Below are 15,451 nucleotides of genomic sequence, written 5' to 3'. Positions count from 1 at the left end.
TGAACGTAATTACACTCAAAACGCACCAGTATGTTTGTATAAGCTGAGCTGATGATGCATAAAAAGACGTTGACAAGCTAAAGGCGATGCTTTTTGTGCTCCAAAAATAATTCAGCATCACAAGGGTTAAAATGAAGCCTCTAAGCAGAGCGGCAGCGGCCAGCCTATTAAACACAGGCACGATATATCTCAGCCCTGCCATATAAGGTAATGGAGAGAAAGCGCCGAAATAACGCATATTATACACATTAATTCCCGAGTTTGAGTTTTGAAATAGGTGCTTGAGGAGGTTAAGACTATGTCGGTTGAAAATATGCTCGATAAAAGCCACGTATTTTCGCCTTATTCCTGTTTTTTTCCTGTGCCCTTCAGCCGCGGCCAGGGAGCGCATACGCCCTGCTTCCCTAGCAACAGCATGAAAGGAGAGAGAGACAGAGAGGAAGACAGAAAGAGAGAGACAGAGAGGGAATTTAAGTTTGTGACAGACAAACAACCTCATGATAAAATGGCACCAAAGAACAGTCGTTTCCTCAAACACGCTTCAGCCTTTCAGTGGATATTCTGTCATCGAAATGCATATTCACAAGTGTAGACTGATTGCATTACAGAGCAAATTTTGGCATTGAAGGTGTTCTCTGTCAGCTCTGTTTACGCATCAGGTACCCAAAATACAAATTATGTGTCATTTTGTGTTCGTACCGACGGGAACGACGCCTAAAGTCTGCGTCAAGACAGAGACGATCATTTAGAAAATCTTCTGACTCAGCTTGTCGGCATGGTCTGATCAGAGATTCACACAAGCTGCTTTTATTGGTTCAAAATCACAAGTCTTTATCTCTGTTTGCTTCAATCATGAGAGGCTTCTGAAGTGAAACAGCGCCAACAATGCAAAGACTAACAGGTTTTCATTCACTGACATCGCCCAGATTGCGCATGAAGTATGAACATTTGAGGAATTAAACAGCATTCATTTCAATGTTCAGTTTTGCTTCTAATTTTTAAATTTGTTTTCTGAGGATCTGGATGTGCTGCCCTTTCTAACCAACAGATCCATTTTGCCTGGAGCACCTTGCTGATCATCTGAGGAAGAGTTACTGCAGTCAGATAAAATGTGAGCACTGAGCAGTAAATGTATATCTGTTCCTCAATCTCACCTTCTTTATAAGTGAGTACATTTGCGGTGTTGTCGCTCCCCGGTTTGTGCGCCCTCTGAGGAATGCGCTCAGGTAAGATCATGTACACTTGCACTTGCTCACCTGTGACATTTTACATTCAAGCAGCAGATAAAATCCGCTGTCTGGAAATCGACCAGGTTTTGCACAGAGGTTCGATTTCGGAAAGCCAAAAGAAAACTCTGTAGAAATTCAATTAGTCGAATAAAAAAGTGGGGGTGTCGCAAATCAGCCTGTGATGAGCAGGTAAATTGGTTTGCAAATCATTCAAAGACCCGCTGAGTTTTCAACAGGACGATGTTAAAAAAGAAGAATGTCTGTTCACAAATTACTTCTCATTTCTTTTCAATGAAAGCCTTCTCTGTTGATCGGAAAACGACCCTAAATTACCCAGCACCACGCAAAGAAAGGGTACTTTATACATTTCATGTCACCTTTAAAAAAAAAAAAAAAAGGAACCGACATTTTGAGGAATTTGCATTTGCAGGTTTGTTCAATGAGTGCTTTCACCAAAACATTTCGACATTTATTTTGTCCTTGCAGCGGCCCGCCAAGGTCACATGAGCTGTTATCTAAAACAGGAGGATAAAGTCAGGGTCAGCAGTTTGTGTTTTATCTCCTGTTTGAAAAGACTCTTCTCAAACAACTCATGGCGTCATTTTTCTGCAGCAAGGCTGGTTTGTGGGAAAGAATATATTTAAGATATGTAAAGCAGGAAACAAAGTTGTTTTTTTATTTAAAACAAATGAACAGGAAGCTCCTTCTGAAGTCAAAGAACATTGCACGAGTGTGATTTCTACAGAAAAAACATAGTCAAAGAGTTGAGGGAGGTTATAGTCTGTGCCAGGAAGAATGCCTGTAGAGTATATTAATGGGTGTGTAAATGAATGTGTGGCCCCTGTTGTTGTGTGTGTAACATAGAGAAAACTGTGTGTAGGAGGAGGGCCAGGGTCAGGTTAAGTCATGATCTCTGGTCCAGTCCCAGCAGGAACCAAAGAGAGCTCTGCCTTGTGACCTTTTCTGTTGCAACACCAATTTCTTCCTTCATTTTCCATCTTGCCGTCTGTCTCTTCCCCTACACTTTCTCTTTTTCAGTCATTCGAAGCACATGCACACAGCTGGCTCAATCAAGCAGTCCACAAAATGGTGGCTCATGGGAAGCCAGAAGGCCTCCCCTCCTTGGCACCCGCCGAGCATAGTGCCAGAAGTGCCAACTGAGGGAATGGAGAGATGAGGAGGAAGGCGGAGGAGAAGGAGGAAGAGGAGGAGGGGGTAAGTGGGAAAGTGTGATTGATGTAGGGAACAAGGAAAGGAAAGACTGGAGGTATAAGAGAGAGCAGAGTACAAAAAAAGGTGAAAGATGGTGGTGAGAGGAAGAGAAAAAGGGGAGGGGGGGGGTGGAATGGAGACGGGACAGAGTAAGACAGAAAAGAAAAGAAAGACGGGTACAGGGAAAAAGGCCTTTGCATCAGCCAGCCAAGCATCCGATTCATCCCTCCACGGCAATGTAGAAGAAAAGAGTTGATTGGTTTAAGAGACAGAATGCAAGGACAGGGAAGAGAGGAGAAGGAGGGAGGGGGGAAGAGGGGGGGTATTACAAAAATGTTAAGAGGGCCCTACAGCCATTCTCACAAGGCTCAGCAGGCGGTCATTAAACTCTGCTATCAAACAGGCTGATGTAGCAAGGACATACAGATACATAGACATACACAGAGGCTGGAGCATGCACAAGAAGAATGAAAACTCAAGGTTCAGACTGGTGCTGAAAACAAATTAAGGCGACGCATGGAATTAACGAAAAAGTGGCCCTGTAATTAGAAACTATAAATATGCTGTATGATTACAATATCCGAGTCTATTCAGGCTAATTATGCTATAACCAAACTATCCTTTTCCAGTGCCTGCGTGCCCCCTTCAGGTGCTAACACAGAAATCTCTCCTTCCCTTTGTCTGCTCCTGACATATGTTTAATTATGATAATTGTAACAAATGAAAGCTATTAGGAAGCCATTCATCTTGGCACTGCTGAATTTAATGCACTATGAAGATGGGGTGGGGAGGTGTGTGTGTGTCTGTGTGTGTGTGCATGTGTGTGTGTGTGCATGTGTGTGTGTGTGTGTGTGTGTGTGTGTGTGTGTATGTGTCGGTGGTGGTGGTGGTGGTGATGGGGGGCAGCGGAAATTCCTCCTCCAGTGTCATTGTCATGGCCATTGTTGCTCCGAGGCGACAGGTCTGCAGAGAGAGGGGTGCTCCTCTGCCAGGGTGGGCTCTGCTCCCCCCCCCCATCCACACTCCCCCCTCCCACCCCCCTACATACACACTCCCTCCTCTTCCCCTCTTAGCGCCCTACCGCCTGCTTGCCTGCAAGGCTGCCGTCGTGTGGGGTTCACCCCCACATCCACCACCATACGCTACCCCCATTGATCCCCTCTACCCAGAAGCCTGAGCAGAAGTGGGGGGTGCGTGAAGCCTGAGAGAGAGGAAAGAGGAGAGAGGGAAGGAGGGAAGGAGGGAAGGGTGGGGGGCTATGCAGAGCACCAGGCTTCAAGGGTGGTAGGGGTGAGAGGCGAAGCCAGAGGAGGAGGAAGGAGGAGGTGCAGTGGAATTCTGGTAGAATGCGGCTGAATACACGACTTGTCAATACTGTATTGAGCGTCAGTGTGTTGGGAGAGGAGGATGGCGTGGAGGTTTGACTGTGGGGAGTGTGCACAAAATGCACACAGAACACTGCACTGTGGGTCTGAATTCAAAGCACTGCTATATGTTAGAATTATTCATCCAGTGCCATCAATGATAGATACTCCACAGCTTTGTGCAGCAGCATAAATAGTAAGCTCGCACATGAGGCACAATAGTAAGCACACAATGCGACGCTTCAGAGAACAATAGCTGAATAATTGTCTGGCTTTTACTGTATAGCAGCGTGATTCCCTTTGGATAGGATAGTGAGGTTATTTTCATCAGCTTGGAGACCCGACAGTAGCAGCTACGCTAAATGTGCCTGTGTTCAGCCTTAGCTCCCTTCAGTCTAATGCTATACTAATGATGAGTGACACAGGCCCTTATCCTGAGAGCCCTTTCCTCCTCTCCCCTCCTCTTTTTCCCCCCTTGCCCATCTCCCGGGAACAGCTTATTTGCCTGTTTTTAATTGCGTTTTAATTTACATGTAAGCCTGGAAGCACTATGATGAGGAGCTGTCTTTTTCTTTTTTTCTTTTTTTTTTTTTTTTACCCCTTTGCTTCTCTTTTCCTTACCACTGAGGGATCATGAACTGCAGCTATTACAGGAGGAGGAAGAAGGCAAACTCACCGTGCAAATGAACACAACAAACCGTGGCTGTAAAACCAGGAGCAGGTTCCTTTTTATGGGGTCAACAGCAGTTCAGAAACAATCAAGTGTCCAGGCAGATAGGGACACCACAGACAGTCAGACAGAGAGTGATATGGTGGGAGGGAGGGAGAAAAGGGGTGGGGTGGGGGGGTGAGGATGAAGAGGGGTGTTGTTGTAAGATGATGATGTAGATGAACCGGCCTTCTCCCCATCAAAATGTAATAAGAGGAAGAGTGGACAGAGAGCTCAGAGATAGACAAGTTTAATGTGCCCGTCTATCTATATGGAAATTCAGTCACCGCTTTCATTCCTCTGATTTTTTTTCCCATAATTCACTTTGGGCTTTGATTGGCTGTATAGAGAGCTTCTGAGGAGGAGCTGAGAGATAAAGCACGCTTTCTTTACAACAAAACAGGGATTTCAGATTCGTATTATATTTGGGGAGATAATAAGGCGTCGGTCTATGGAGCGCCTGTTTTTTTTGTTTTTTTTGCCATTGACTTATTATTGAACTACCATACACAGCAGTTTTTAATCTACAGAAACAAATGCACTGAAGATTCATATTATCTATTATTATATTTTACTCTTTCCTTCCGACTAAACATTTACCCATTTTCTATGCACTTATTATTATTATTTGCATAAAAGTATTCCCCGTTATAGACAACTTTTCTGAAAATGTAATCCCCACAGAGTATTCTTTTCTGTCCTTGTGAGCACAACAGCAATGCATGACTGTATAATCACCTCTCACTCCCACACTGATGGCCCACGGCAAGCCTGTCAGGACTCATATAGGCAGGGTTGGCAGCATGTGCCTTTGTCACTCATCACCCTGCCACTCTTGAACGTGTGCACTAGACATCATACACTCAACACAGGAACTCAGTGTGTGTCACAGGTACTGCAGTTCACCACATCAGAGCAAAGCAGGCCCCTTCCTGAACACAACAGCGCAGACAGCCTTTTGTCTGCTGCATGTCCTGTATTGTCCCTCTCTACTGTTTGCTGAGGTCCTGTTGTCACAGCACCGCGTGTGTTCTAAAGGTATTAGTTTTAATGCACTGCAGTTCAAACAAGATATTCAGTGTCTTTAAACAGAGCGAAGTGTGCAGATAGTGTAAATGAATCATCACCAGGAGCTCACACATTTCAGTATTAATATATGCATACACGGTGCATGAACTCTGTCAGGTGGAACAGGTGAAAAATATTAGAGTTTGGCAAGTTTTCTACTGGAATGTCAAATTAAGGAGTTCTTTTTTTAGTTTGTCCTGAAAAACAGATCATTTGTTGAACCCTTAAAGAGTGTTAGGAGGGAGAACTATTTTTGTGGCAACTTCCAAAGTGATTTAACTTCTTTTATTATAACATCATCTGTATTTTGCATTATTCAGCACAGAGCAGGTGTTGTCCTGTAATTTGCTGATCATGTAGGTCAGTGGTTCCCGACCTTTTTTTGGCTTGTGACCCCATTTTAACGTCACAAATTTCTGATGACCCCAGATATTCAAAACAGAGACTTTTTTTTTGTTTTGCTAAAATTATTTTGTTTTTGATCATGTAATAGTTTGCTATACTACGTTGCGAGTAAATGTTAATTTTAGAGGACATTTAGTCTATATAATGTATATTTTTATGGACAGAGGCAGAAAAGCCAGGTGGCGATTACTGCACAAAGTGAGGATTTTATTTTCCTTGGTCAGGATATGTACAGTCAGTCCAGCTTGGATTTACAAGGCTGACAATTAATACTCAACAAACAAGAACTCAAACTATGAATTTAGAAAGAGCTGCAGCATCTGAAACTGACCACAATGAACATTTGAAAGATAAACAGTACCACAGTGCTTCAATTTCAGCTTCAGTTTGTCATGTCTTTTATGGATTGTGATTGTTTCTGTCAACTCACCGTATATTTTTTTATTAGTAAGTTTTTTATTTTTATTTTTATCAATTACTAGAAATTTCAGGCGACCCCATTTGAATTCCAGGTGACCCCACATGGAGTCCCGACCCCAGGTTGAAAAACACTGGTATAGCATTAATATGAATGTGCATGTGCTAAAAGTCCACAATACTCTTTCATCTGAAAACAACCTGCAACAAATACATTATTTAATCCTGCTGAAATAATCTCAACTCACCATATATTTTTCATTAGGAAGCAGAGGTCCCAACCCCAAGGTTAAAAAACACTGATGTAGATACTCTGAGTAGATTCAAAGGTTATTATATCAAAACAGAGAAAACTCTAGAAAATCTTACTTTTTCAACAGAATATGTCATTAACTGAACATAAAATCAAGTGTCTACAACCACAGTCATTTGTGACTACGTGGGCTTTATTGGTGAATCAGTGTTGCGGAAAATTATGGTGTTTCTATGTTCACTATGGAGCCTCTGAATGTCTAAATAAAACTGATTTGATGCTGCTGACAACACAGGAAATGGCACTTATTTTTTGGAGAAGTGGTTCACTAATTATTCGAAATCTTAGATCAGTAGATGCTTTTGGTCGACAGCAGCTGTTTGGATCTTTGAGCTCCTTAATGAAGCTTGAAAATTCACAATTTTCTGTAATAAAATGTTGCTTTCTCCTTGGTTTTGGAAGACAAATAGAAAACAAGCTCAATTTGGTGAATTGTTCAGTGAAGACAAAATGTTTAAAGTTATTTTAGAATCGATTAAAACTTAATGAGGTATAGTAAACATTTTGGGCAATGGGTATTGTTGCAGTAAGTACAATCCATAATAAAAAACAATAAAATAAGCAGCTGGAGACTTAAGAAAGTTTATGAACGTGAAGTTAAAATTTATTTTGTCTTCTCCGAGGTCCAGAACGTCCTTGTATTTGAGCTTAACTCCTTCTCGCTGTAAACAAGAAGACTTCAATACCCAAACTATGCCTACTGAATAGTGAGATGAAAGCATTCCCTTATGTGAAGAGGAATCCCTCACAACAATACACACAATCAGGGTCTCCAGAAAAGCCTGATTCAGCACAGCTTAAGATAATTCACGAGCTTCGTCTTTGTCAGACATAAGACACACAGAGAAGATTGCCTTGCTTACATTGGGCATCCCATGTGTTCCAATTCGATATGGTTTCTCCGTGATATATCTCTCTTGTCTTCATGTGATGGTTATTTAAAAGGAGAGTCATGGATTTTCTCCCCCATACAACATAATGGCAAATCAATACACAGGCCATATGGGGAGAGTGGGCATTTCATAGAGCAGCCTAAAGGATGGGAGACAAAATTAAACTGGAGTCCTGGCAAAAAGGAGTAGATGGGGGTTTAAAGCACATTATAGAACTAAATACTTAATCATTCTTGCCATTTGTGCGATTGAATACAGAATTTCTCTTGATCACTTTGTCAGCTGTTTGGCCACAGTCACTGAAATCACAACGACACAATGAATCCGCCATTATGTTTTACAGCAGAATCTTTTTTTTTTCTTTGGTGTATGTGCAAGTCATTTCCATCTGTGTGTCTGGAGTATGCCTGTACACATGTGGTGCATGTGGATGAGTGTGCTGATGTGCCTGCGAGGTCCCTGTGGTGCGTGCACACACACTTACAAACACTTATGTGTGTTTTTCCCATGGCAAGACCTGTCAGCCAGCAGACGTCTGACATCATGCTCTGAGCGAGGAGGAGGTTTTCCACTGCATGTGTTACAGTGTGTGTGTCTGTGTGTGTGTGGCGTGTGTAGGAGGAAAGGAGGAAGACGGTTGTTATCATGACTTATGGATTGGACAGCAGTTTCCTACTGGGCAGAGACGACATGATTGGTTACACAAAGGAATGCTGTTTTTTTTCTTTCAGAGTGGAGGGTTTTCGCAGGAAAACACTGCAAGGATGACATGAGAGGAGAAATCAAAGGAAACAAGTAAATGAATCTGTTCCAACCACCGGCTAAGGCAAAAAACACAGGGGGTAAGAGAGACCGGTGTCAAAAGACAAGATGCCTGGAGGTCCTTTGTGTTTACACTTTCCATTCTGTCAGTCAGAGCCTCCTTCACTGTCTTTATCTCTGACACAACTGGCAATCCCTCAATGAGTCACCCCGCTCTGAAGTGCTGCAAACCTGGCTTTGCTTTGGGAGTAAGGGAGGGTTGAGGATCGACGTAAATCCTGCTTAATCATCCCCGCCACCGCCGCAGCAGATAGCCTTTGGTTATAAAAGTATGTGACTACCGAGGGTGGGAAATAAGCGAATGACACTTCACATCCAGATATGGTGACAGCTGAAGTAACAGTTCGTGACCGTTCGCTTTTACCCACGCTCACAGCATCACAAAGGGAAGGTTGTCTTCCTCATGGCCTGAGTTGGAGAGCCTACGTCAGGGTGAAGCTCTCGCCAAACTCCTTGAGTCGCGGCTAGTGCTTGTTTCGAAAAGCCTCTTTTGTGTTTGTGCTGCCCGAGGAGACAGGATGACCAACAAGCTGTCAGTATGATCACATTTTCTTAGTGTGAAAACAATTGGATCAAACCTGATGAAGCTCATGTTTTCACGTATCTGTGTCACTGGAGACAGATTTCTGCAAATGGACACAAAACAGAAAATAAACCAAATTAAAGCATATGTCCAAAGTAACAAAATTCACAGCTAAACACACGACAATACACACAACCAGTACAATAGCTGTAAACCTTAATTGTTAGTTTATAGACAGAACTGTGTCACTCCAAACCACAGATTTTGGGGTGTGCTTCACACCTTTGCAGAAACTACACACTGTATGCGTGCTCACACAGCACACAAATAAATGGCTAAGGCTTCACACACAGAGCTACTGTGGCTTAAAGGGAATTATGGAAGAGATCACAGTTTCATGTGCTTTTCTCTTCCACATACAAGGGAGTACACACACACACACACACACATTTCAGTCGATGCTGTATTGCCTGGGTTGGGCCTGTCAGAGCGGTGGATGAGAGAGGAGGGCTGGGATGTGTGATGTTAATCTAACACTTTTGAGCTTGTGAGTGAGCGCAGCAGCTGTGCTCACACCTTTCCTGCTTCCTTCTGAATTGGCTGAATCTGACTTATCACATATACAGGCACATGTAGTTGCTCACACAGTCGGGCAGGCTCAGTTAGGCTCTGTATGCCTTTTGCTGTCAGAAACTTTCAGTCACAGAAAGCTGGAGAAACTACGCCAATTAGTGAGTTGAGAAAAATGCTTATTAGACAAATGAGACGAGAAAGAACAGAGCAGGGGGGGATCATGCCTCTGGATGGTTAACACGGCTGCAGAAACATAACCATGAAATCTCAAAACAAAAAGCCATCATTAGCACTGGCTGAATCTCTTGTTCCATCAGTCAGCCTTGCCGATTCACACAAGTAGCACAAATGTTCTGGTTATCACACAAGTGCAAACACAGACACTTGTCATCTGCTCTTTTATATTAGTGCCACGATGGCAGATCGTGTTGTTTATACTAGCTCTGAACACACAAAGCTGAGGAGAAGAACAAGACTGTTCAGAGCTACATACACACTACATGTCAGCTCACTTTTTCACTCATCCCTGAAAAGACACATGCCTCTGGTCAGAAAAACCACAGAATACTTCATAGTTTCATGTGACTGATCCCACTAGTAACACATGTCTCTTTCTATCCAGATCACAGCATTTCAGTAAAACAGCCTCAAAGATTATATTAACTCTGTAGAATCTGTATAAAGCCTTGCAATATTAATGCTTTTTTAAGGAAATAGGAACTATTAACAAATACAGAAATGGGAGGTTTTATACCATTACAAAACAAATGGACAATTGTTATGCACTATTTTTAATACTCAATATTTTACCCAAAAGCCTTTGAGGTAAAACTCATGAAAGCATGTTGTAGCTCGATTGCCAGTGTATGTATTTCACTCTGTGCTTGTTCTCACAATTCACCTCAAAGATGTGTTTTTTTCAAAATGCAATAGGGTCCTTTACTCCATTAAAGAGACCAAAAAAAGCATTTAATCTCCACTTAAGGTTTCGTCAATATGAGGACATTATTACGCTCTTTTCACAGATTTACTCCAGTGATAGTAACTGACCTTTGTGCGTTTATAATCAAGGGAATGCCTCTTTGCAATAAATCGAGAACAACATGTCAAATAAAGGGAGTTTAACAATGTTGCAGTAAACTTCTGTTTCCAAAGCGCGCTCAGTTCTCGTGTTTGTGAACAGAAAGTGCAGCCACTCCATAAAGACTAATGAATGACCCGTTTAACCAACAGATTGATGCTGAATAGCTGGTAAAATCCACGTAGTAAAAATGGATGGAGTAGCCATGTCATAAAACTAAAGGGAAACCTCAGTCACGTGACTCTGAGTTTGACTGGTTCTCTTGAAGGTATTGATTAAAATGGTTGCATGAATGATTGCTTCATCTGGATTATTGATGGACATGTGCAGAAACTGTGTGTAATTGAACAGTCCCCTGTGTGTGCTCAGGTCACTCTGATGGCGATCGGCTATAAACATAAATTGGACGGAGAGGGCAGTGAGATCAATGCACGAGTCTTGGATTTCCAAATAGGACATTATGGCATATGATAAGATTTCAACAGTAAAGGGCGATTCTGCAAAAACTCTGCAGCGTCATCAGGAGTCACCAATTCTTCTTCATATAAACATTTTGTCCCCGGTGTTGTCATGTCACACATGTGTCCGAACCTTTTTCCCTCCGGGCTTATGTGTACTGACCTATTCCATCATCTGCAGCTGAGAATGACTTTGATTCCTATTTTAGCTCCTCATCTCATCCATCTCACGCAGCCCTCCATTGTCTGAGGCCGCATTTAAATGACAGTGATACATACGGCACATTACAAAGACAAAAGGTCGACAAGGCCCGGTTTTTGCTCGCATAAAAACCGTGACAAAACACGTTGCCGTTCGCCCTCGCAGCGCCGCATGTAAAAATTCACAGGAGCTGGAAATTTATCAGCCGCCTTTAACGGCAGCATCCAGAGACTTAGCCGGCTGAGGTGTGTGTGAGGATCCCATTAAAATGCACTACAGAAAATGAGATTTGGGGGAGCCCTGTGAAAAACCATGCGTGTAATCATCTCTCTTCCTCTCTCAGTTTATCTGCGAAGGATTTGGAGGAGGCTTTGGTTCCCCACCCTCCCTGCCCCTCAACCTCCCCCGTACTACACATTAATATTCATAGAGGAGATCTTCTTCTTGCTGTTGCTGCCTGTAGCACACACAGACTTGGCTTATTAAGAATCTAAAATATGGCTAGCAGATTCTCTATTGGGAAAGGCTATTGTGATTTTCATGGACTCTGCGTGTTGACTGAGAATGTGAAGGCGATACATGGCACGAATCAGTGTTGGGACTGTCTGTATTGTTGCTCTCTTGGAATATATTCGACCGGAGGAAAAGCAGACTTTGTAATCTGATTGAAGAGTTGTGAATTTGTCAGCTTGTTTCGTCATATGGCGCGTTGTGAGTTTACAGAGAGGTGAGCTGATCTTGTGGCTTGTTTTGGTCAAACCCTTCTCAGTGCCGTGACTCAGACTGAAACAGAACGCTCTGCTTTGCCTTTCCTGCTTTGGTTCATGATGAACATTAAATAGAGAATGAGAGTAAGAGGTGACTCATGCCTCCCATGAACAGACTCGGTAATTACATGCTTAAAGGCATTAAGTCCACCTTGCAGATCCCCTGAACAACAAGCTGCACTGTGACAACATAGTACAGTACTTCATTTCCTCTCACAGTCATTTTATTGTGCTTTTTTCCCAAACTAATTGCAAAGTTCTTGCTTTTAAATTGCATTTAGTAATTTCCTTCTCTATTTCACGTTCTCTCTCTGTCTTTTTTTTTTTTTTTGAGAAAGAGGTGTGACAGGATGCCAGATGTTGGCCTACATGCAGTATGCAAACCTCCAGCTGTCTCACACAGACACCAAACACATGTACACAGCTACACTAGAAGTTATATAATATTATGTGCAAAGGAAGGGATTTATGTAATAACTTTTCATAAATGCAGTTAATGTACATCATCAATATTTGCTTTGATCATGCATCCAAACACAGACAGCACACTTATGATTCCACTTACACTAAAACTCAGCTGGGGCATCTAAAACAAAACATCATCAGAACAAAGCGTGTTGGTAACAAACATTGATATGAAATGCAAAAACTTTGGCCGAAACGTCTGCAAACATTTGCCTGTGCCCTATCTGACCCTCTTCTCTAGAACACTCTCAAGTGAGTACGGTGCAGAACGTAGTAGTCTCTCACCCGTGTTCTCTCTCTCTAACCACTCTCCTCTTTCACATGTAAATGAGTCTTTAATCTCCGCTGCTCTAATAGACAACCATGGCAACGGAGGCAGGCCTAATGAGGCAGAGGCGCAGGTTAAAATCTGCCTGCACGCTAACACCACTCATACAATCAACAGTTTAAACATACACACTCATTCATGCGCACACACTTCATGCATACATCTTAACCTGGTTGCACATGCATACATCCTCATGTTACTATTCAAGCATCATAGCCCTGAAGACGAGACATTGCTTTTTAAATATCACATTATGCTGCAAACAAGCACTTGGGATTGTCCTTATTGCAACACAACATTAATTATTAACTAAACCAAAGCACCAAAGGCTTGCACGGATTTCAGTGTTCTGTGTCATAAATTGCGGAATACACAGCAACGCACACAAATTGCTGTTCAAAGTGTTCAAGCAGCTGCCTTTACGCACTATTTTTGTATGAGCAGTTGTCTGGATAATTAGACAATCCATTCAAATGAAGCATGAAAATAATCATAGACTTAGAAGAAATCCATGCAAAGCTGTTAGAGTCTATAAAACCAATCATGACAGAAAAGAAACCGTAAGAGAGGAGAAAGAAATAAGAAGACGAAAAGACATGAACAACTAAAACTTAGGTGACCACAAATGCACTCAACTCAGTCGACTAATGTCTTTGAACAGGCCTGTTGAAATATGCATGGAAATGAAGATGTAGCGCACACACACATGACTGATAAAGCTTTGAATACAGCGATAAAAGACACTCGAGTAGCGCTCATTTCCATGTGAGTGGTACTGATGCTCCTGCACTCTGTTGACTGTAATTTACAGCCATATTAAATCCATTAGACCAACATGTGTTTTTTTGAATAGTTTTAGCCACAGACAAGCTTTGCAGTGTGCTGTAGTCCCAGACCTCAAACACACAGACACATGCTTTATGTCGACAGAGCATCAGGAATTAGCATCAAAGACAGAAACAAAGTGAATTTCATGATAAGATTGAAGATATTTTACTGACTAGTTGTATAACAAGGTGGCTTTAACTTCAGAACATTACACACCTGCATGTACACACACACAGAACATATTTAAGCTTCGTGTGGAATGTGAAGACAGCGTGTGCAGCCCAGATTCACCCATGGTTCAGGCACATGGCATATGAGATGCGTGAGATACAGACGCTGTTTGTCATTTTCAGATTCCATTACCAATATCCTGCTGACATGCCAAGTGGTTTGTGTGTACTCAAATGTCATTTAGTCCCAAAGTAGCCTCAGTTTAATGCTTGGTCCTTCCAAAAGTTCAACTACTCTGACCTGAACAATTTACTGTTGTCTCAAAAAAAAAAGGTCATTTAAGTAATCAGATGATTTGCGTACATTAAATTATTCAGTAGTATTGCTTCTGTGTGTCAGACTCATTTTAGTTTACTCAATTTTTGATTAATTCAACCCAATGTGATCTGAAGTAGGTCAAACCAGTAAAATAATAACAGTGAAAAAAGTACAATTCCATTGTGAAAATGTTTACATCTATAAAGTTTCCTTAAAAATGTGAATAACATGAACAACCTCATATGTCTTAAGGAAAATAATTGCAATTTTAGCAATATTATACCTCAGTTTATCATTTACACATATGCATTGCAACTTCCAGATCACAGTGGATTTACAAATACACAAAACATTTAGCAACAGCCAGAATATTGTTAAAACAGCACTTACTTCTTTTAAGACATTTCATGTTGTTCATATTTCTTCAGGTTATTCACATTTTGTCTAAAAGGATAGTTTGTAAAGGTCATCATTTTCATGTAATTTTACTTTTTTATACCAAAACAAAGAGAAAAATTTGGAGTTGTCATTATTTATAGTTAATTATAATAGTATTTTACAGGTCTGATCATATTTGTTCAGATTATTCACTTTTTTTCATTAAAGGATAGTTTGTAAATGTAAACAGAAAAAATTGGAGTTGTCATGATTTATAGGTTGTTATGATAGTATTTTACTGGTCCAATCCACTTGAGATCATATCGGTATGTATATGGCCCCTGAACTAAAATTACTTTAAAATCTTTGATTGTTAATATGTTCAGAGTAATTTTTGCATTTTACAAATTCATCCCACGGGCCGGATTGGACCCGAGCCGGTTTTTGCCCACGGGCCGTATGTTTGACACCTGTGATGTAAAGGATGTTTCTGCTCTCTAAGCTTAAAACAATAATATCTTCTCTGTTCTTTTTTTAAGACCGAATTCTTATCTTCGCAGCAACAAATGACCCGTGGAATATTCTCCTGATTCCACATTTGTGCAAATATCACCGCACTGGTGAGAGGAGTCTGTCACATTAGTGAGTGCTCCTCTCAGAAACCCTTTCTTTTTACTTCCACACAGGGAGCAGATGTTGACATGCTCTTACAACACCTTTCATTGTAATTATTCTGTGTACACCGACACAGTGCTACCACCTCACACAGGGGTCTGTTGCTACACCAGCCTAATTAGCAATTAACAGCCATATACTCATGAAAACACTGTCTGTTGGGGTTCACTGGGGGATATAAGCTTTAAATAAGAAAAGGATGAAAGCATGTACAACAGAAAAGTATTAGAGTTTTCTTCAGACTGTGCACGC

This window comes from Sphaeramia orbicularis, chromosome 8 (assembly GCF_902148855.1).
Source record: "Sphaeramia orbicularis chromosome 8, fSphaOr1.1, whole genome shotgun sequence".
NCBI lineage: Eukaryota > Metazoa > Chordata > Actinopteri > Kurtiformes > Apogonidae > Sphaeramia > Sphaeramia orbicularis.
This window is presented reverse-complemented; position numbering follows the sequence as displayed.